Source organism: Protopterus annectens, chromosome 8.part0 (assembly GCF_019279795.1).
Source record: "Protopterus annectens isolate FY-2018-M chromosome 8.part0, PAN1.0, whole genome shotgun sequence".
Taxonomy (NCBI): Eukaryota; Metazoa; Chordata; order Ceratodontiformes; family Protopteridae; genus Protopterus; species Protopterus annectens.
The window spans coordinates 304,581,064-304,605,907 of record NC_056741.1 but is presented as its reverse complement, the minus strand read 5'-3'; positions in this window follow the sequence as shown (position 1 = coordinate 304,605,907).

Here is a 24,844-nt window from a genome sequence, read left to right as displayed (position 1 = left end):
GAACACAGCCAAGCTCTGTGCTAGCTTTATGTCTTGGTATATTGGACAGGTGAAAGCCGTGCATGGTACAGGTGGCAGCTCTTTATGGTTGTCCCAGACCATGAAATCTGGCTCTGCTAGGAGTTGCACTGGCATGTCCATGCGCACAGACCAATGCTTTGCTGCTACCTGAATGTGACTGATGTCTTCTGGATGAGTTCCCTTCACAGAGATGCTCAGGACCACAACACCATGGCCTGCCATGTCAAGGCGCAGATAGATCACCCACTGATGGAGCAGTGGAAGTACTGCCACTATGGAAAGGTGATTAGGCACAGCCATATTGGCTAACAGCAGATAATGTGGCTTATCTGCACCCACAAGGATGCTGTTTCCCTCCCAGCAGACCTTCCATCACAGACAATGCTCGTTCCATGACTGACACACCATGTCCCAATGTATCATTTATCTGATCCATTGACTTGGCAACACGGTGGAGGCAGTCATGCCTGTCAGCCTGTGCCAGATCTACAACCCTGATCATTTGTCTGAAGCACCTATGAGAATGTGTCTGTGCCTCCATAATGGCCCTGAACATACGTTGAGACATCTGGAGCAGGTGAAGAAGGGATATCAGGCTTCCTCTGAGCACCTCTAACAACCTTCTTGCATGGCACCTCACCCATACTTTAGTTATGGCCAAAGTCAACAGGAGCTGAAGCCAAAGTAACAACAATTCCCTGATTAATGCTCTTGCCCTCCACCTCTCCAATATCTGTGGGCTCACTGGAATGGGTGGATGTAGGCTTACTGGGTATGTCCAATGGAATTTCAGGGGATGGCTGTATATCAACCTCAGTGTCAGATTCAACCTCTGCAACCCAACTGTGGCTCTGTTTGGCCACCATCGTCAGTCTGCTAATACACTGACATTAGGTGGCAGAGGTCCCACACTTCCACTGTCATGATCACCTGTGATGAAAAAAAACAAACACAGGAAAAAAATGAATACCTACACTACTATAGTCCAATATATGCTACCAAACTAACAGTGGTGACACTATTACAGACAGTGCAGCAATGCACACAACAGGTTTGACATCAATATCACACACTAAAGTATTTCTTTAAATTGCTGAGCAGTACTAACACAAAAATATTTGGCTTACCATCTGCAGATAGTATTGTTCTCTACAAGCCAGATGGTCTTGGAAGAAGTTAACCAAAAGATAAGGGCAATATCATCATAATTAACATTAACACAGAGGGTGATACTTTCACCCCTTTATATGTCCATTAATTTACTTTCAACAAGAACTTGGCTGACAACTCCAACCTAAGCTAATTCAATCAGAATGTGTTGTTAACTAAAGCAATCTTCACCCCCCAAAAAATTCTTGTAACACAGACGTAATGTATTGATTTCAATTGTTTTACTGTACAACAGTATTCACTTGTTGAGATAACAAAGCCTACCTGATAGCTCCACTTGGGACATGCTTGCAGTTTCTGATACCGTGGCACTGATGTCCAGTACCTGCTGTTCTGCACTCTCCTAGGAGCTGTCTGGATCTCTGACAGTGACCATGAACTCCTCATTTGGTGTTAATGGTGGTTCCACAGCAGGCCCTTTCCCAGTAACCATCTGGTCATTTCCCACTGTAGCTGCTCTCCTCCATGCAGATGTGATCATGGCAGTGGCTCTGTGGTGCACCTGCTCACATGCCCTGCCATGGCCACCCATGGCATTCATGTCATCCACAATTTGGCACCAAATTTGTATTCTGCATGCCATATCTCCCCATCCTTTTTCAGGCAGGAAGGGACCATGTTGCCTAAAGGCATCTACTATCACCTAATTCTCAGCATTGGTGAAGGGGGTTTCTGAGGATTGACATGCCTGGGTGGCATACTCCTAGGTATTCTGAAAGACAACAGAAGGATAATACACATATGTTCCCAGATTAAACAGTAAAGGTAGCCTCTCAGTATTGCCCAATGGAGAAAGATAAAACAGTCTAGAGATGTGCAATACAAACAACAGACTGGATGCAAAAAAAAAAAAAAAGAGAGTAACAATAGCAAAATATCCTTGTTTGTGTCTTAGCAGTAACTCAGCTTTGCTCCCCCCAAAAGAACAGGCAAATGACACATTTTGTTAACAAACCTATGAACCTATGAACCTAAACTATCTTTGAAATGCTAAAAGTGCTGTCAAAGGAACTTCCCTGAAACATTTGTATATATATATATCACATAGCATTCCATTTTAAGCATTTTAAGGTATTGGTGATTATGTTACCTGTGAAATGCTTTGACTAAGATGACCATGGCACCAGTAGACTTCTAAGTAATGCACAGATAAAAGTTGTAACAGCCGTTCCTTCAGATTTTTCTGAAGTACATTCCAGCATATGCATTATGTAGCTTACAAAATGCAAGCATTCATTCTGAAATTTAGTAATCCTCTGTGCAGATATATCCCAAAGAAAAAGTGTATGTTCAGTCTTCTCAACATAAACAAGTCTCCTCATTACTCATTTGCCTAGCTACATGGTACATGGTTGCCTTTTTATAATGGTGTAGATTCAGGGCTGTTAGCATAGTGAAGATGCAAATAACATGTGAATTGATTAGAATTGCTGAATCCCAGATATTTGGATCTGTGCAGGAGTGTTTGTTTTTAATGTATTACAACTGTTAAAGATTACTGGTTGGGAGAAGAAAAACAATGGTGGCTGCCTTACATCCAGTGGGTGTGTCAGGTTAGATATACAAAGTGTTAAATGTAAGGTTGGAAATGTAAATAAGCAGCAAATAATTCACAGGTTCTATTTTTTAACATCCAACCTGCTCTTCATTTCTTGGTAACTGCATGTGTTATTATTTCCAGTTAATATCTTCACACATTTTAAGGTTAATGATATAGAATTGCTTACAGACTGCATGTCTCAGATTACTGGTAAGATAACCGAAGAATGGCCAACAAACACAGAGAGGTGAGGCAAACCTATATACTTGCAAGCAATAATCATAACATTTTGTGTGATTACAAAGTGTACTACATTCAAAAATAATACATGTGTGGGGGGGGCAAGATGGTGAACAGCTAGCAGCATAACATTTTTGCTCTGTTTCCTTTTAATTTTCTGACAGGGTTGTATTATTCAAACTTAATGAAAATGTATCTACAATTATATTTTGTGTCTTCTAAACAAATTTAGAACAGTTTTTGAAAAAAAAATCAAGTTTATATGATTTTTCTTAAATTTTTCCTGTCAGAAGTGTTACTGATTGTTTTGATAAAATGAGCTACTCTAAAGTGAATTCTTGAGATAATACAATGAAAAAGAGCTACAATCTATTCTGAGTAGTATGCAGGATATTTCAGTTAAAATGGATAAAGCTGAGATTAAAATGGACAATATAAAAGAATAATGCAAAAAACAAATGGTTATGTTAAATGAAGTTATAAAGCAACAATATACACAGATCTCAACAACAGAGGAAGAAGTAAATTACTTAAATGGAAGAATGGCAGAAAATGAAAACCATACAGAATTTGTTTTAAAAGAGAATACATTGCTTTTGGAAAAAATAGAAGATCTAGAAAGTAGATCTAGAAGAAATAATATCAGTATATATAGAATTCCATAGAAAGAGAAAGGTGATAATATGATACAATTTTAAATAACTGGTTACCTAAAGCTCGGAACCTGCCTGAAACATTCTCTTTTGGAAATATGAGAGCTCATAGATCTCATTTGACTTTTTCACTGAAAAATAATCCTCCTGTTTCCAGGTCAATTATTGTTGAATTCTTCTCCAGCCAAAAGAAAGATTTGGTGCTGAAGTCTGATTGGGCATATTCTCCAATAAAAATAAAAGAAAATACTGTCAGGTTTGATGATGATTCTTCTTCTTCTGTAATGACCACAAGGAAAGCATGTATCCTATTCATAAAAAGTTTAAAGAAACTATATGTTACATCTCAACTAATCTTTCCAGCCAGAATTAATTTTTTTTATTTTATCTGATGGTCAAAAAGCTTTTAACACACTTGACGATGCCTTGGGGTTTTCTCAAAAGAAGAAATTATTAGATAAAACTGATGACATGGACTGGTCTCTTACTAGTTTGAAGAGACAGGCAACAATAAATGGCTGGACATCTACAGATAAAAATGGTAAAAGCTTAAAGAAAAGTGGTGGTATTGTCAATTGTGTTATTCTGTTCAAATGATTTACCCTTCTGTATATAATTAAGCTTTTTCATTATATTAAAATACTTATTTTCCTGTTATTAGTAATAATTTATTGATATCTGTTTTTTATTTATTTTTCTAACACAAAGAGTAAAGTTCTAATAAAATAGTGAGATATGCTATAATAGATATTTGTTTTATATCTGTTCATTAATATGTTTAATGTTCTTATTTTAATGTATATGCCTTTTAAATATAAATGTTATGTTCCTTAAAGCTAATTACTAATACTAAGTTTGTTGTTTCATAGAAGCTGAAGTTTTAGGTAACTTGTGTTATGTAACATCTATATTGAGCTGTTCTCTAAAATGTCATTTTTAGCTAATAGTGCTGATGTATTTTATATATGTGTCTTCTGTTGGGCTTATGTTGGGCAATCTGGCTATGATTTTGTTTCATCTGTGATATAAAAGGAGACAGTAAAATGCATTTATTACAAAAACTAAGTTTGTTTACTTCAAAAATGACTTACCAGTTCTTTTATTTAATTTGTGACTTGCCAAGCACAATCATGAGCTATTTTTAAATACATCTTCTTTCATTACCTTTTCCCCCTCAGAACATGATTTTTGTGTTAAAAATGTAGTTTTAAACAGCTTGAGCTTGTCTTGAACATCGTAGCTGCTTGGACCTTTTTTAGTAATGTTTTATATTTATTTATTTATTTATTTATTTATTTATTTATTGACATTTGTTAACCGGGTTTATCCAACTGGGCTTGTGGTCCATTTTCAGTGGAGACCCGAGGAGAAAAGCTCCAGTAATACATTTTAAAACAAGTACAATTCTAAACAATATTGATATAATAGCAGTTATAGCAAAACAATTCACATATGTTGGGATACATGCATAAAGTTAAAGTTGCATTAAAAATAAGCTAAGTAACAATTTTATATTGATATAGTTCAATAGGTCAACAATGAACATTTTTTGTTTGTATAAAATTGTGCAAATGCATAGTAGACACATTGGAGAGAGAGTTGTAATGAGGTACTGAGAATGGTCTTTTTGTTTTCTACAGGAAGAAGTGCATCCTGAACTTTTACCCATCATTAAATAGGAAGTGAATGACTAGAATGTTCAATGAGCAGCAAGAAAAAAGAAACAAGCAAAGTAATGCCTTGTAAATATGTTTTAAAGCTTAAATAAGCATTGAACGTTTTTTATTGCTGTATCATTTTTAATGAACTTACCAAGAAATTATATAGCACATTCCTTATATATTCTATATACTTAATCCTAAAATAACTTTAAGGATCCAGTCTATTTAACACATCAGCAACCATGTATAAATGTTTTGCAACTCTTTTCATTTAAAAATGAAAAAAGTGACACTTTGCTTGTACCTATATTAATTTCTGATTGCTTCTCTTTTTCAACCTTATATTCTTTACAGATACTTATATTTATTCTTTCATGTGTTAATGCTTTTGTTGATCTGATTGTTTATCTTTGCTGAAAATTTGAGATTTGATAACAGGTTTTAGTTTATGTTAGATAATGGTTAAAATTTATGCAGTACATTTGTTGCATTTATATCACATTATCGAAAGATGAAAATAGCGAATGCTATTTCATCACCCCCAAAACATCTAAACATGAAAATATCGAACATTCAGAACAGCAAATTTTTTCCCATGGAAAAATTTGCTGCTCTGAAACACATACACACAACACAAGCACATCAAACAAAAAGCAACCACACACATGCACTTAAATTCCTACATCTAACACTACACTAAACTAAACATACACTGCTATCTACCCACTTACTTTAACCCAAACCCTAACCCTAAGGTCTGTCACTATCGCACACTCAACTAACCCTAACCCTAACCCTAACTCACTTAAACCACCCCCAACCCTAAAGTCTGTCACTATTGCACATACGCCTAACCCGAGCCCTAACCGTAACTTACTTAACCCACCCCTAACCCCAACGTACAAACAATCACACACTTACCTGAACCCAACCCAGAACTTTCCACCACAGTGCTAAGAATAGCAAAGCCAAAGAAACTGCCAACCGAATTCTTTCCCGAGGAAAGAATTCACTGTTCTGCAGGTTCGCTATTCTTAGCGTTCGCTGAATAGTGTCGATATCAGAACATTCAAAGTTTTAATACTTCGATGTTCTGATATAGACCCCATTTGTTTTCTCATAGGCACAGAGTCAAAAAAAGCCTAGATTAAGTGTTCATTAAGTGTAAATGATACGTATTCAAGAACATTCTTATATATTTTTTTGCTTTGTAGTCAATGAGAAATATTACACTAAGTGTGCATGTAATTTACACTTTGTGCTTACCTTTATTAATCCCTGTCAATATTTAAAGCTGGAAGAACATCAGTAGGAAAACTAAAATTAGGAGGAAGAAGGTGTGAGTTATGTCTGTGTTGTCTGTTCAGTCAGAATGGTGCACACTTAGTGTAGGTGTTATTGATTCTCCAAGATAGTTTAATTTCATTTTAAGAATGCAAAAACAAAACTACTATCACCAAGATATTCCGCTCGTCAAAAAACAAAATGAAAAATACAGCAATTATCAGCATACATCATTTATCATTTATTGTCTACGTTATACTTATGCTACATTAGGGTATCAGTATGCCTTATAAATCTTGATAAGATGAATTGTAATTTTTGTATTTCTTTATTTATACTATTTGATAATGTACTTACATTCAAGTAATTATTTTATATAAAGGATTTTTAGTTTGGAGCGTAGCTCATGGAATGCCTGATTTTTATGGTAAAAATTATGCGGCTTTTATTGCCATATATCTAAATAATTAGGTGCATTCTCTTTAAGTATTTTATGCTTTAGTTTTAATTAATAAAATGACTTACTAATTTGTTAATTGATTGGTGTCTATGCCTTAGATCCTGTGTATTTAAGCTTGATGCCTTTCATTATGTGTTAGATCTGAAGAAGCGTATATTTTATATGCAAAAGCGCTCATCATACTTGTTGGGAATAAAAGCTTTTTTATTCAAGTGGACATAGCCAGTTTGCATTTGTGGTATACCTACTCATTTTAAGAATAAAAGCCTAAGGAAGTTTAACATTTTGATCTTACAGTGGTTCAAGCTAAACTTTGTTGTTAAACAAATACTTTATTACTTCCTAGAAGTTGAATGTGAATAGAATTATTTGTAAGTTGACATCATTTTAAAAGCGTTTATATCATGCTATCGAAAGATGAAAATAGTGAATGGTATTTCAATGAACATAAAATATCTAAACCACATAATATCAAACATTCAGAATAGCGAATTATTTCCTTGGGAAAAAATTTGCTATTCTGAAACACATGCACACAACACAAGCACACCTAAAAAACATCAATGCACACACATACACTTATAATCCTACAGCTAACCCTATACTAAACTGTACATACACTACTATCTATCCACTTACCATAACCCAAACCCTAACCCTAAGGTCCGTCACTATCACACACTCCTCTAACCCGCGCCCTAACCCTAACTCACTTAACCTGCCCCTAACCCTAATTCACCTAACCCGCTCCCTAACCCTAACTCACTTAACCCGCACCCTAATCCTAACAACCACACAATCGCACACTTACCTGAACATGACCTGTAAATTTCCACCACATCGCTGAAAATAGCTAAGCCACAGAACCGGCCAACTGAATTCTTTCCCTAGGAAAGAATTTGGTGTTCTGCAGCTTCGCTATTTTTAGCGTTTGCTCAAAACGGGTCGATATTATAACATTCAAAGTTTTAAAACTTCGATGTTCTGATATAGACCCTTTTAAAATGCCTAGTTCTTGGCTTTCTATCATAAAATGTATGTTAATGTTAGTAAATAAATTAGGTATATATATATATATATATATATATATATATATATATATATATATATATATGGTTTCACTTCAAAAGCCTGAATGATCACAAGCCTGAATTGCATAAGCCGGAAGACCAAAAGCCTGAAATTTCATAAGCCTGAAAACTCAAAAGCCTGAATCCCATAAGACTGAAAATATACAGAACACAAAAAAATGACACACAAAACCATATACAAGATAAAGGATAGCAGTTTTCACCAAGTATGGGCAGGGGGGCAAGCCCCCTCCAATCCCCATGTGGGGGAAAGCCCCTCACACCCCCTGCTACTTATATATAACAACTCTGAGATTGCACTTTAGTGTAGTGAACTGCAATCTTGGAGTTGATATATATATTTAGCAGGGGATGTGGGGGTGCAGGGCGGCTTGCCCCCTGCTTATATTTGGTGGAATATTATCTGTTTTGTGTTGTCTTCAGTCAGTATATGTATCCTATCTGTTTTCAGTCTTATGGGATTTAGGCTTTTGAGTTTTCAGGCTTATGAAATTTCAGGCTTTTCTTCTTCTGGCTTATGCAATTCAGGCTTGTGATCATTCAGGCTTGTGAAGTGAATCCATATATATATATATATATATATATATATATATATATATATATATATATATATATATATATATATAGTTCCCCTTTAGAATCTCAAATTGCTGAAAGCTTGAATTTCATAAGTTTGAGCCCAGAATCTCGAGTTTTCAGCAACTTGAAATCCTAAAGCGGATGTAAAAGACATGCAAACATGTCTTTACAATGTTTTTGCAGGAGGGGCAAGCCCCCCTGCACCCCCCCCTACTTAAATATACCAACTCCAAGATCGCACTACAATGGTAATGAGGGAAATCTCCCTTTCTGTGCTGTATACAGAAGCGCACAACGGGAGAATTTCTGTTCTTCTGCTATAGTGCGGTCATGGATCTGGTATATTTCAGCAGGGAGAGTGCAGGGGGACTCGGCCCCCTGCATACATGTCATTAAACTTCCTTTTTTTTTGCTGTCTCCCCTTCACAAGTTTGAGTTACTGAAACTCGAGATTCTTAGCTCAAGCTTCTGAATTTCGAGCTTTCAGTAACTCGAGCTTGTGAAGGGGAACTATATATATATATATATATATATATATATATATATATATATATATATATATACATATATGTGTGTGGGTGTGTGTGTGTGTGTGTATATATATATATATATATATATATATATATATATATATATATATATATATATATATATATTATAGTTGTATATGCAAACACATTTTAGTACAATTATAACTATTAGCATAGACAAAAGTATTCAAGATGTTTTAAGATTAGCAGAGGAATTTAAAACATTATTTTGATGATTGTTCTGATATATCTATTAGTGTACACTATGATTCTGATATTATTTTTTATAACATAACTTTACATTCCTTTGCTTATAAATATTAATATTTTACAGACTAGTTGCTTTTGTTGCTAGTTTCTTTTCTAATGTGGTTCATCTCTTTAAACTATTAGTTGTTAAGATTTTATTGGATGTTAGATACAGACTTGTCCTAACTTTCTAGATTTTGGAGAAAATATGTTGCTTTATAAAGTTATTAATTGCAGTGTTTATAAGTTCAATGCCTTTTTATGTTAAGAAATTATATTTTTTAAGCTGAGTATTTATAAATGAAAAAGCTCAATCTTGTTTTGCTTTCTTTGTTGCATACGTTCTATGTATATATCGTTAAGTGCTGAGTATGCTTTAATTATTTGATTTATAATGCTGTATTAAAATTAGGAAGTAGTAGCAACCAATTAGTTTCTGGTAGTGAAATAGACCTATTACAGAATGGTTTATATGATTATATTATCAAGCCAGAAATGTTTTATTCCATGATAATGGCTTTGAATGTTTTTAGAATTGATTGTTTGCTCTTAGTCTTAATATATCTGTCCATAACAAATATTATCAGTACTTGGTTTTTATTCTTTGCACTAAACCATTATATATTATTTTCTAAAGCTGTTTTTCCTAAATGTCTATCTATAAATGTCTCTCATTAAATATTAATGGCCTTAATAAACCATTAGAAAGGGGTAGCTTAAATAAATGCTTGAAATTACATAATGCTTACATAATTTTCTTAAGGGAAACACATCTATTAATTGAATATGGAGATAGATTGTTGTTAAATCAATGCTAGTGGACTCTCATTTTAAGTTGAAAAGAAAAGGCACTCTTAGAAAAATTCATTAGCTATGCCTAAAGTGGTAAATACCTTTTCTTATAAGAATGATATGTTGGGATTAGTGCTAGCACAGATAAATAAAGAAACATTACATTTTGTGGATACCTATTGGATACCTGGGATTGGAGCTAAAGAGATAGCTAGATATTATAAACATATATGCAAAAAGTGAAATGGATATTGCAGGTGATTTTAATTGTATTTTATCTAGTAAGGATACTGCTAATGGTATCCTCAGTTTCTTAACATTTAGATCACTTTATTAATTTATTAACTATGCAAGATATATATGATTTAAAATCAACAAACTCTCTTAACTATACACATTATTCATATATATGTGGCACTCAAACTAATATTGACAAAGTTTTCACTTTCAGTGGTTTATATACTAAAACTGAAGATGTGTTGATAACATCATGTCCTTTATCTGACCACAATTCTGTTACTTTTACTCTCACTTTAAAACCTAGTAATTTGATTTATTGCCAGAAAATTACTGCACATATAACAAAAATAAATTGCTTTAAAGAATGTTTTTTGAATGAATTAAATACATTTTGTTTACATTTAATAATAATGGCTAAGTTACAGAAGTAATTTTATGGGATACGCTATTAAGGAAAAATTAAAAATTGGTATTTGTAGGGAGTGGGACAAAGAATTACATGTTTAATATAGATTAATTAATTAATATACAAGTTTAATATAGATAAAGTGAAAATAAATTTAAAACCTAATGATAAGGCTGCAAAATCTGAGTTAAAAACTTTTAATCAGAAATATTTTGAGTTACTTCATCATATAATTTCAATGAATTTGGAAAAGTTGAAACTACAATCATATTCAATAAACCCAAAAAGTTTATATAGATTCACTATTAGATCTAAAAAATGAATACCATCACATTAAAGAAATAGCTTTTAAACAAGAAATATGAATAAAAAGCAACTGAGTTAAAGAGCATATTAGAATGTTTTAGAAACTATTATGAGAAATTCAATAATAAGAAGATAACTTTTGGTAATATTAATCAAACTAATAGCTTTCTGAAAGATAATGTATATTATAAGTTAACTAAAGAACAAAAACATTAGAATTGATAAGTCATTTTCTTTTAAGGAATTAAAGGATCAAATTAATAATCTTAAAACTAATAAGGTCCCAGTTCTAGATGGTATAATTCCAGAGTTATATAAATTAATTCCAGATAACATATGAAATATTTTATTAAAAGTTTTTGAACAAGTCAAATCTACTTCAAATATCCCTCCTTCTTGGTGATATTGTCTTGTATCTGCCATTCTAAAACAAGATAAAGATTCTAAATTATGTTCTTCTTATCAGCCTATATCATTGTTGAATGTGGATTACAAAATGTTTATGTCTATTCTTGCAAAAAGATTAAATTTCATTATGCCAATATTAATAAATGATAACCAGACTGGTTTTATTGTACATAGAAAGGTTCAGACTAATATAATTAGACTTAATACTTTAACTGATATAGCTAATAAAAACAAAAAAAATTTATCTATAATAAATTTAGATTTAGATAAAGCTTTTGATTCTGTTAGCTGGCCTTATCTGTTTAAAGTGCTTGCAAAATATAATTTTTCCATGGAATTTATTAGTCTTCTAAAAAATCTTTATAGCAACTCATTTTATTTTGTTAAAACAGGCCCTTTTCTGTTTAGCTCCTTTAAAATTTCAAAAAGCACAAAGCTGGGATGTCCATTGTTCCCTCTGTTATTTCCATTGGCTATATAACCTTTTGCTAATTACATTAGATCTAATGGTAACATTAATGGATTTTCAATTGATGTAAACTATAGTTGTAAAATTCAGTTATTAGCAAATGATATCTTGATAACTAGTGGTGATGCCGATTCTTTGTTGGAACATATAATTAACTCCATAGGTTATTTTGTAAAAAGTTTCTGGTTTGATCTTTGATCATTGCAAAACAAACACTTTGCTTATAAATATATATATATATATATATATATATATATATATATATATATATATATATATATATATGCTTTATAAATAAAAAGATTAATAACTGTTTAAATAACTATAAGATTTTTAATTGCAGTAATTCACAAATTACATTGGGGTTACTATTAAGTCTATTGTTAAAGATTCAGTATTAAATTATAATAACTTAATACATATAGTTACCAAGTCAACTGCAAACTGGAATAAGTCATTTTTTACAATGGGAGATTGACTCACTTTGATAAAAATGGTAATTTTGCCTAAATTCTTGGTTTACATGCAGCTGTTCATTATTTTTACCTCTAATTTTTTTTAAGAAATTAAACTCTATTCTTCTTAATTTTCTATGGTTCCCGAATAAACCAAGAATATATTTTGACTGGCATATAAAAAGTTGGCAGGAAGTTGGTACAGGTTTCCCTAATATTGAATTACATGCCAAAGTTACCATTCTTAACATAATATCATTATGGTTGAATTCTTCATATCAATCAAATTGGAAATCTATTTATGAAAAAATATTTACTAATAATAGATATGTTGTAAATTCTCATTCACAATTTGGAATTAATAAATTCTATTTGATATTAAAAGATTTGTGTATGAATAATATGAAAATGTTCATTTCTTCTACTTTTACAGATTACATTCTTATTACTTTTTAAAATATTTATGAATTCTAACTATATAGTCAAAGAATTACTGATTGTCTTATTTGTGATACCTAATGCTACTGGATGTTTAGAGATATTTAACATAAATAAAATGGTGGATCGTAAACGTACAGATTTAGTCTTTTGGCATCAGTTCCTACATAGTAATAAAATACATTCTACAGAATATCTATTTGCAAGACATGGCTTGGAGAAAAATAATTGGTTGAGTATACAAATCTGCAAAAAATGTGTTAGTGATAAAATTAAAGTCTCCATGGATTTTCAAACAAAACATACATCAAAGATTCTAGAATTTCTCTTTAAAATCAATAGTAATTTAAGGAATAATAAATCATATTTATCTGTAATACTGTATATAGAATTATAATAATAGAGTTCATTTCCTCATATTCATAATTTTGGAATTATTCATCAAAAATTAATAATGATGTTTTTTTTTCAGATAAAGATAAAAGTTTAATTCCAAAGTCTGCAACAAAATCTATATCTTCAGTCTATGAGGAAAGCTTATACTTGGAAATATCTATATAGAGTTTTTAACTTTACATAAAGTTGTGCTAATATACAAATCTGAAAAAAAATAGTTGGAGATGCAATGAAGTTTCTGATGCAGACTGGCTTCATATGATATTAAAGTGCAAAATGGTAACACAGTTCTACACAGAATTTAAAAAAATTGCTCAAGCATTGTAGTCGAATAGTGGAATTATAACTAATTCTTTGATGGTATTTGATACTCATGTCCCAGATTATATTCCTACATTACAAGTGTCTCTTCTTTGGTCCATATTAGCCATAGCAAGGAAGGTAGTTACAAAAAAGCTGGAAATGTAAAACGATTCTACTGAATTTGGTTGTCTAAAAATATTTGTAAAACAGAACTGTTAACCATAAAAATGAAAACATCTAATGTTATATATCAGTATAGGTCTTGGCTAAATTATGTGATTTACTGGATAAGGTTTAATGTTTAGTTTAATATATTGAGTTTTTGTCATGGACCTCTGTAAATAGTTATGATTTTGTTATGTTTCTTTTTTATATTGGTTTGTTCATGTTTGTTATTTAAAAAAAAATTAATAAAAAAGATTTTAACAAAAAAAATACATGTACTAATACCAATTGTATGGTTTCATATTAATGTAGATGATGATGCAGATAGTTGTGTGCAGAATAATTTCATTTCCTTGCTGCAAAGCTGTTTGTCTGGCAAAGAGGTATAAGGCATTTATCCTGTGTTCTGAAGGTTCATTGGAGTGAGAGTTCAAATCCAGATCTATGTAGACATCTCATTTAACCATCATTTTTTAGTGTGTATGTGACAAAGGGAAATATTACCAGCCCAGCTAGCCGGAAATTTGTAAGAGGTTGTGTGTCATTTGTAAATATCAACATGATTCATATGCCTGTGTTACAAATGTTTTAGAACTGTTTGTCTTATTGTATTGATGTGTGCTGAAGAGATATTTTTATACACTATTCTTACTGTTTAACAGATGAGGATGAAACACAGGAGATTAACTTGCAAATCTTAAGAATAGTTGAGACTGAAGTACTTTATTGCTGGGCCATAAACAAGAGATATTATCTTTCATTTTCAGTCAACAGGAGATAGGATGTCTTCACTAAAGGACTCTCTGTGTTGCCTTGAAAGCAAGATAATTATAGGCTTAAGATGTAGAAGTGTGTAATCGTTTTAAGACTTCCAAGATCTGCAAACATCTGAGGCCTATGTGTTTTCATAGAAAAATGCTGAATGCTACCCCAGTAGTTGTTTTTGAGTCTGGGAACTGATAGTCAAATGACATAAAGTGATGTTATGCTGCCAGCTACCCCAGCAATAATACCTGATATAAATTCAAGAAGTCTCTGAGAGAGAGAGAGAGAGAGACTGGGCATTTTGTATTTGTCTTTGACCTGACAGCATCAGCTGGAAACATCCACTCACCACATCTACCTTGCCTTGCTGTAAGTAAGTTAACTAGGGTACAATAATTTCAGTTAGACTTAGTTAGGAATATAGTAAAGATTGGTTTAGATGTTTTTCTGTATTCACTTGAGACTGTCCTGCAATGTTGTTTTAAATATTTCCTGTGATTTTGAACTGTGATATTACTGTGAAAACATATTTAGTAGTGTCTTGATTTTTTTATTACTTATTATTAAATATATTTAAACCTTTAATTTGTGGCTGGTCTGTTTAGAGATATTTAAGCTACTAGAGTGCTTGCATAGCTATTTGGTGACACTGTACAGCCACTTCTAATAGCCTGGCTCTTGGTCAAACTATTATTTGGATTAATAGTAACATTACACAGTAAGATTGGACACCCTTTATTAAGGTGATAACTACCTTATAGTCTGGGCCAAAGGGAGCATAGCTAGTAAACCTGTGCCAGCCTTTCCCAGGTGTGTGTGTGTGTGTGTGTGTGTGTGTGTGTGTGTGTGTGTGTGTGTGTGTGTGTGTGTGTGAGTGTGTGTGTGTGTGTGTGTGTGTGTGTGTGTGTGTGTGTGTGTGTTTGTATGTGTGTGTGTGTGTGTGTGCGTGTGTAAAACAAATCTCCAAGAGTGTGTGTGTCAGCTACTTTGGCAGGGACACATAGCAATGGTGGGACAGAGAGAGTGTTAGAGGATTTGGCTTGGAACGCTGGCGAAGGTCTCAACTCTATAGCTGTGCCAGTGGGGAGATTTATTGGAGATCTGGAGAAAGAGGGAAAAATCAGCCCCAGAGACTGTGGTCTCTGTATGCTCTTAAGGGAAATTACACTTTACTGTGTGTGTATTTGTCATCCGCCCAGTGGGTACTTTCCCCATGGTTGACAGTGATGAGGATTGAGGCTCCTTGATTACTGGGCCAGTGCTGAAGCATCACATATTAATTGCTGGACAGTGGTGGGATATCCACATCACATACTGAGTGGCTTGTAGTGGTGTGATATCCACATATTAGTATTCAGTGGTGCGGATACTGAATTGCTGTAGCTTGTAAGCAGTGGTCACTAAGGAATATGTTTGTACTCTCAGTCAGCCACACAGTGAACATTCAGAGTTTCATATCACAGTTGTTTTATTTTTGTGTTAGCTTAGTCAGGGAGAGCAGGCAAGGATGTCAGCAAAGGAGCATGGCAAGCTGATAAGGAGCCAGTTGGTTGAGATGTGCCAGCCCAAAAGTCTGGTGCATGCCAAGCTGAATAAAGCAGAAATTATTGCAGCCTTGGGCACAGCTGCATCATTCACAGGCCAGCAATCAGGAGGACAACCAGAATGGCCTTGGAGATGTACAACTCTCATTGAATGGACAGTTCATCATTTCCACAGAGGACTTAAAAATCCATCTGGAGTTAAAGAGACTTGAAATGGAGGCCAAACATTTGGAAATAGAATCAGCAGAGAGACTGAGATGTCTGGAGGCCAAAGAGAATGAGAAGCTGAGAAAATGTTTCATGAGCACAGACGCAAGGAAGATGAAAGTGTGTGTTAATATGTTGTTGAACTAAGCACTTATTTTCATAGGTGGGTGATTGGATGTCACGTCACCACTTTTGAAGGGCTGGCAGACCTTTTTGTGAGGGGAAGAAGCCCTTAGCACTTTGCCTGTGGACATGAGAATCTGGTTAGCAGATAGAGAATGTAACACAGCAGAGGAGTTGGGGAAAAGGGAGACCTATACCTAGCAAGCAGGGCATCGCTGTACAGGAAAGGATACCCAGTGCTGCTCATGTGTCTAAGGGAACTCATGATGGGCAGCCCAGACAACCTGAACAGAGTCCACCAGTAGCGGGGGAAGCCACTAGTCCAGGTACAGGTCCAGGACCAAGGGTTAAATGTTTTAAATGCAACCAGTAGAGCCATGTAGCATATAGATGTCCATGGAGGCAAGGTGGAGAAGAAAATGTGGGGGAGCCAGGAAGTGGGAACGACAGAATGCCAGCAGTAACTTATATGGAAACAACAAGGGTGCCAAACTACAACAAGAGGTTATATCCATTCTTAGAAGATGGGAAACACAGCCCCTGACCTAACCATTGTGAAGCATGCAATGGTTAAAGAGGAGCACTACTTGCTTGGTCAGTCTACTCCAGTCAGAGCTTTAGGAGGGACCCCATTCCAAATACCTTTGGCTAGGGTTCACCTTGACTGGAAGAGGAAAAGGAAGCAACCAAGTAGGTGTGTTTGAGGATATCCATGCAGATGTCCTGATAGGGAATGATTTTGATAATGCAGTACCTTATGTGCATGCCATGTAATGTCAGAGTAGTAAAGACGTAAGTTAGAAATTAGCGGTAGACCAACCCACCAATTTAAAGGTGAAGTTTCCCTTCAGATGACCCTTCATAAGAGTTCTTAATGATGGGCAACTTACTAATGAATTACAAAGTTTAGCTGGACTTCTTTCAAATTCAGGGAAAGTCAACCCTATTGACAAGGGATCCACAAATTACAGATGGAACTTCAGGTAAAGTTACCAACCCTAAGAATTCTGCAAGGATAGTTGAGACCAGAGCCCAGTCCCCTCTCAACAACCAGTGTATGACATGTAAACAGGGTCTTATGAACTCAAAGCCTGTAAATTAGATGATGTCTGCCGGGCAGTGGGCTACAGGCTATATATCACCCTAGCAGCCATATATGCCCCATCAAATGAATGCAGTGGCAGACTCCCTGAGTTGTAGTACCATTCTTTGCCTGTAGTTAAGTATTAGGGAAACCTAACTTGCTAAGGACTTCCAGCACTGAAGCACTCCAGTACTGACCATTTTACAATATGGGAAAAATGCAGGACATCATACACAGTAAAACAGGGAAAGGATGGGAGTTGATGGATGTGAACTCTCTCCTGTGGCAGAGAAAAGGCCTGTATGCTTTTTCATTTTTCATTTAGAATTCACATCTTATCATGAAAGTCAAAGAAAAATATTTAGACAGAGAATTAAGATGCTGAGCTGCCAACTTCCTATGGTTTATTGTTTGACTCCTCAGACTTCATTTATCTTCCGTGTGACTGTGAGCAAGTCAGTTAACCAGAAGTGCTTGGGGACCACTGCTAATCTAAATTGAACTCCTCAGTGGACTCTTGGACTGCATGCTTAGCAACTACCTATGAACACATGTGGATCTCTGTATGAGTGTGCATTTCTAAATACTGTCACAGCATTCTCTGAGAAGGATGTAGTTGCAGATGTTGTTAATAAACATGAATAGAGGTAACCATAATAATTGTCTGGAATAAAAATAATAACTAGCTAAACTAGAGTCATGCTGTGGAGGAGTGAATTCAGGTGGAAGAGCATGTGATACCACTTTGTAGCATGCAGCCTGGGAGACATGAAGTAACAGAAAAAAAAACAGAAAAGAGCATGACTGTGTGGTAGTGAAGTAGCAATACACGACAGCCTGGATGGAAGTTAGAGAAGAGGTTCTACAATCAGTAATAAAATGAAATCAGGAGGGAGGAGGTGAATCTCCGGTGAAGGTATTCAAATGACAAAGATCACCAATTCCACTGGTAAATCCACCATGAAACACAAGACAAATAAGTGCAAAAAACATAACAGATATAACAGAAGATAGCTGTTCCCCTGTTAATATAGAGGACTGACTTTACTTCCTAGTTATTTCCGAAAAATGAAAAATAAAAAACCTAAACATTACAGTATTAAGTAACATTATTAAATAGTCCAAAACTTCAGCTGTTAATTCCTCTTCTATGAAGGTACTGAAGAAACAAAGAGAGGCTTAGTCACCGGAATAACTCAGCTTTAATTTATGATAAATATTTTCATCCACCAAACAGGCCTCATCAGATCAACTTTTCAAAAGGTATTCAGGAATAATGTGGGTAGTAATGACCAAGGACAGATCGATTAACAAAAGAAGGTAAGGTCAGGAATAATGTAATACTGACCACAGTTTAAAGGGCAAACCTACACCATCAACTATCAAAATGATAAATGAAGGTATTAAAAAGACGTGCTCCTCCTTATAACAACTTGACATAGAGCCCAAGCCTCAGGCTGCAGTCCAGTAGTAAGCAATGTGTTTCAGCTTCTCCCATTAGGGGTCGCCACAGCAGATCACCAGTCCACAGACTGATTGGCAGTGGAGTTTTTACTGTGTCGAGTTGCATGCCCAGCACCCAACCTTCACAGGAGGCACATGCACACACACTCACACACCTTCTTGCATGTCTTTAAAACTCACTTTGACACAGAGAGGGCATGCAGACTCCACATAGAAGGTGCTCCAGCTAAGGATCAAACCAGAGAATCTCTTGCTCTGAGGTAACAATGCTAACTGTTGCACCACCACAGCCAACACAGGCTGCAATCCGTTAGTGATGGTTAAATTTCAATACCATAGGGAAATAAAAAAAAATGACAGCTAGATAGTAATAGTGAGCTCCAATCAACAAAATGGAATCCCACTACCAGGCAGCTGTCAAAATCAAACAATGCCATATTTAGAAAACAAAAAGTACAAGTCTAACACAACTATACCAGCTGCTAAAGATGTAAGTGCACACCACTTATATATCTGTAGTTGACATATTTCTTCATTTTTTTTTCTTAACCCAGTGTTACATTTTTTAGATTAAAGGTATTTTCTGCTTTGTGAATTAGAGAAGGCAGGAATTTCTGTAAAAAAGTATATATATATATATATATATATATATATATATATATATATATATATATATATATATATATATATACTGTCCGTTCTGTTCATTTGTGATCAAGGCTGAAGAATAAGCAGAGGCGTTTTATTTTTCTTCCTTTTCCCCCTAATCTAGATGGTCTTACATTTTAAATAGTCTTCTGAAGTGTTAAAAGGGCCAAAAAAAAAAAAGAAAGAAAGAAAACAATTCTTACCAAAGTGAAAATGAGACCCGCTGTCTTTGTTTTAATGAGGGAAGTAAAACTATTACATCGTGGTTAAGTTCTAGGCAATTCCTTTTTGTTTAATGTTTTCTCCCAGAATACACTATGCACCCTCCCTCTTTCCTGCAGATTACAATGTACTAACAACTTCCATTGGTTGAACAAAATATTAACTAAACTTTGATTATGGGAGAACTATCATATAAGCGGGCCTCTGACATAACCAAATGACTATTTGTAGAAGTAATTTATTTTTATCAGAATTTTACATATTGCACAGTCTGCATCTTCATTATGTGCATAAAGTGTATGCTCTGTGTATGTTTATTATTGTAGGTTTGTTTGGGGGGAAATGTTCCCTAAGAATACTCTATTGTAGTCCCTGCTAGTGACAAAAGATTACTCTGTCTAGTTACAGTAGCAAATATTTTTTCCCCTTGCAACATACTTCTCCAACACCTTATGTATTTGTTTTATACTGGAAATATTCAGTTTTCTAATGAAGTGCCATTTTATTAATGCTATAGGTCTCTAGTCATCTTTCTTTTTTCTCAGACAAAGGTATACACATGTATTGTTAGTGTTCCGGTAGCTGTACAATACCTAGCCCACTAACACAGATCACTTTAGGCTAAGCAGAATCTCCCTTGTCAGGCCAGAGGTTCATACTGAAGTAACTCTTAGAATTCCTCAACTCATGAATAGTAAGCTCGGGTCCTAGCCCTTTCTTTGGAAATGCTGAATGCTAAAATGTCAGCTTGATTATTCTGACTAGGTACACAAAGTGATGGCTATTTGATTTCAAATTCAAATTGAACAATACAATGATCATATTTAACAGACGCTACAGATTGCTAGGGATTATGTGAGCCAGTGCTAGAGATTATAGTAGACATCACTCAATGACATTGCTAAAGTTTAGGCTTTCCTACTCCGTTGGCCAAAATAAATTAACATGTACTTGAGTGTGGTGGAATAGCCAAAGACAGCCTATTGCAGGATCTCTAGCCGAATTTGTTCAGTGTAGCTCCAATGATCTATAATAGACAGTGATGACTATATATATATTTCCTTCCAAATCATTTTCCTTAGTTTTGGGAACAGCAGATTGATAATGCCATTCTCTATTAAGTTGGTAGAAGTGTTGTTAGCCATCAAGGGTGTTAACAAATGCTGCTATTACATGCATTTCTGACATAGCTGATGGCACAGTGATGGCATCTAGAGATTCTGCACCAGAAATTCATACTTTGTGAGAGGAGCTCTGGAGTGGGCCTGTTTGTAATTCAAAATAGTTACTAGAAAAGAGAGCATAACTTGAAAACCACAAGAAATATACCAGGATGTAATGCTTTATTATTTGCTAGCCCGAATTAGTAAGGTAACAGTCAAGCACATTTAGCTATCAAACTATGTGAAAATAACCACAGTACAGTTAAGAAATTAGTGGCAGCTCTGGGGAATTGGATATACAATCCCAAAGTCTGGAGGGGCAACCAAGCCACTGCAGATGAGACAGACCAGGAGACCATTACTCAAACCACTGCAAACCCAGTTAATGTCAGACTCCAGGTTGAGTGAAAGTGGTTTCAGATGAAGGCAGTGTGGTCTGAGGACACTAAAAATAGATGGTAGTAGAGAATAAGTCCAGCGGCATGAGACAAGGACCATGTAGACTAATAGTGATGGGAGGAGAGAGGGAGGTCGAGAGAGAAGTTATCAGAATGAGACTGGAAAGTGAGTACTGGAAGTGAAATTCATACCCAGAATGCAAAGGTAATTCTGAGTTAAAGAGATCATTTTAATAATTTTATCAGATCTTAAGAAAGCATGCATGTAGATTACCATATAGCTCTACACACAGTGTTAGGCTTTTCATGCCCTTACTAGTGGGGAAGGCAAAGTATGCTTTAAGTGAAATGTGTGCTGTTGACTGTACTATTTATGCTAGATCCAAGTCTGTACTGTGTGAGAATGTTAAGTTAATCCCTAACGAATATATGAAAAACCTCAAGGAAACTAGGAAGAAGACAATGCTTACAAGCGGTAGATGAGGTCACAGTCTGGGCATCTCTGCTCGATTTGTTTAAAAGATACAAGCAATATGTACATCTCAAGGTAACATTTTCTATTTATAGACAGCCCTGCCATGATGCTTTGGCACGAAGATGTGCAGCATGTCGGTATTTTGTCTCTGCAGCCAATCCAGCCATGCTACATGCTAATGAGGCAGTCCTGGACAGAGGCATATGCTGATTAATTTTGCACTCTCTCTCCTTCTCTCCTCCCAAGAACTCTCAAGAAAGGCATCTTATCACTCAGCCATGTAGTTTAGCATGACTGCTCTTCCATGTCATGGCAGCCATATTCGAGATAGATGCTGGGTAGTTTAGTGGTAAGGTAGGGTTAACAGGCATGTGCTTGAGAGTAATTCAAGGGGCTAGATGTATAAGTGAGTGTGAGATTGTGTGCTTTTCTGGGAGGTAGCTGTAGGGGAGTTTGTGTAGAGGTGTGTTAGATGCGTGTATCTGTTTGCATGCTCGTGTGTGTGTGTGTGTGTGTGTGTGTGTGTGAATGGATGCATGTGTGAGTGCAATCTGGTGGGCAGAGTGCTGTGTGTGTGTGTGTGTGTGTGTGTGTGTGTGTGTGTGTGTGTGTGTGTGTGTGTGTGTGTGTGTGTGTGAATGAGTAGATTCCTGTGCCAATATAATGCAGGAGTGGCCTGTGGTGAGTTCCACAGCAAAGCGTTGAGTAGCACTAGTGATTCAGAGATTTGCAAATTAGCCAATAATGAAGTCTTTATTCATTGTGACTAATCAGTGCAATGGATCACAGTTTTTTTCAGTTGTAGAAACAAGCCTTTTTTGGTTGCAAAAGTTTACATTTGCAGCTGGGTTCTCTCTGAATGCCGGACATAGTTTCTAAATTTAGATACTATGATGCATCACTGTGGACTCAGGAAGAAGCTCTAAGATTGTATCAAAAGCCTGAAGCCTAGCCATCTGTGCTGCCATTTTCTTTCTTATTCGTTGTATACTTTTGCCTTGTGTCTTGCCCTGTTTTTTTTTAACTGTTGGATGCATTTCACATGAAATCTGTTCAGCAACCATGGCTACATTTTTGGACAAAATATAGGCTTTTGCACTTATTTGTTTGACTCTATTTGTTATTCACTAAAATTCTTACATAAGCTTCATGAAATCTGTGTATCCAGTTTCTAATAATACATTTTTTCAAATTTAAATTAATAGAATGAGATGATAATTGGTTTAAATACACTTACTAAAATATTTCTTGTTTGCTTTCATCGGCAGTTTTGCAATATTACAAAGTACATACTATACCTCCTATGTTTCAAAGAGTCATATTACAAAGTAAATGAATATGGAGAGACATGAAAGTGAGTCTCTCCAGTTCTGGCTGCACCAGTGCTGAGACCTATGGGATCACAAACACTGCTTATTAGAACATTTGCAAGAAGGATAGACACAAGCACTTACTGTCTATTCTGACCATCTTAACTATCCAGGAAGATTACAAGATAGTGGTTCCTGAAATGATACCCCCTAGCCCCCTCAAGGAGGTCAACTGCTTTTGCATGAGGTGTCTATCATTCTATACCATCTGCCACTGTATTCTGCTTTCCAATAACCTGCTTTCTCTCTGCCAGGAAGAGGAATGTGTTTCTGTGAGTAACTGATGTCCATGTTGTCATATGTGTTAAATTAGTGGAAATGTTTATTACTGAGGGTATCCCAGGCCTTTGATTCTTGAGGTGCAAAAGGAAGTATTAAGCAAACAAAAGAGTGGTGAGTTGACCCCTTTATTAAATGCATTGCAGGTACAACTGCATGCAGATCATGGTGTAAGTAAGTCATTAGATTATGGATGTTCTTTTTTTACAATCTACACCAGGGACCATGATGGTACTACTGGAAAATTGAGGAAAAACTGGGCTATTTTTGCTTGTTTTGAAGATTTTTGTCAAACTATATGAGAAGGAACAGTTATAGTTTACAGGAAAGAGAGATCCTTGAAAAACATGTTAGAAAGTGGGGAAGGACACCAAACTTTAACTAATAAAAAGAAAGGCACTTTTAGGTGCTTTTTTAATGTACAGTGTAAATATATTTTAGTGAGTAATAGGATTAAAGTTAATGGTGTGATCATATATATATATATATATATATATATATATATATATATATATATATATATATATATATATATCCTTTCACTGTACCTGTAATTCTAGGGGGGGGTCATTTATTTAGCTACGTCAGCAATGTCAATGTTTTTATATAGGGAAGACCCAGTGTAAATTGAGGGAAAGAATATATGAACACATTACTGACATCAAGAGAAAGTATACAAAAAATTCCCTATTTAAGCATATAGACAAAAATCCAGAAAATATTTTGCGATTGACACTGTGAGCAAGAATCCAAGGGGTGGGTCCTGGGAGGATTTGATCAAGGAGAGGGAAATTTTGTGGCAACTTAAATTAAGATCTAATCTTTTTCCAGGACTAAATGAATGTATTTCCATTGCTAGTACTTTGAGAGTTATGTCTTATAAAATCTAATTTTTATGTACAGGATTGTTTTTAGGAGGGTTTATTTTGTTTAGGATTCAATAAATATATTTATAATGTTTTATTATTATTAATTGGAAGTTTTGTTTTATTGGATGAATGTCACATAATGGGGGGACTTTTAAATGTTGGTACTTGTGTACTGTAAACCAGATTCTGATGAAGTCAGTGTGTCTGACGAAAGCACTTAATCAGTGTATTAAAGGTGTATGGATTTTACAGTTTGGTTCCATTATTTCCTATGACCTTGACCTAGATGTATTTTTGAACTGTTAAGTTCTCCCCGATTTTACAGAACGCTCATGAGTTCACCTCTTATTTACACATCTGAATGTTTCTCTTACTGC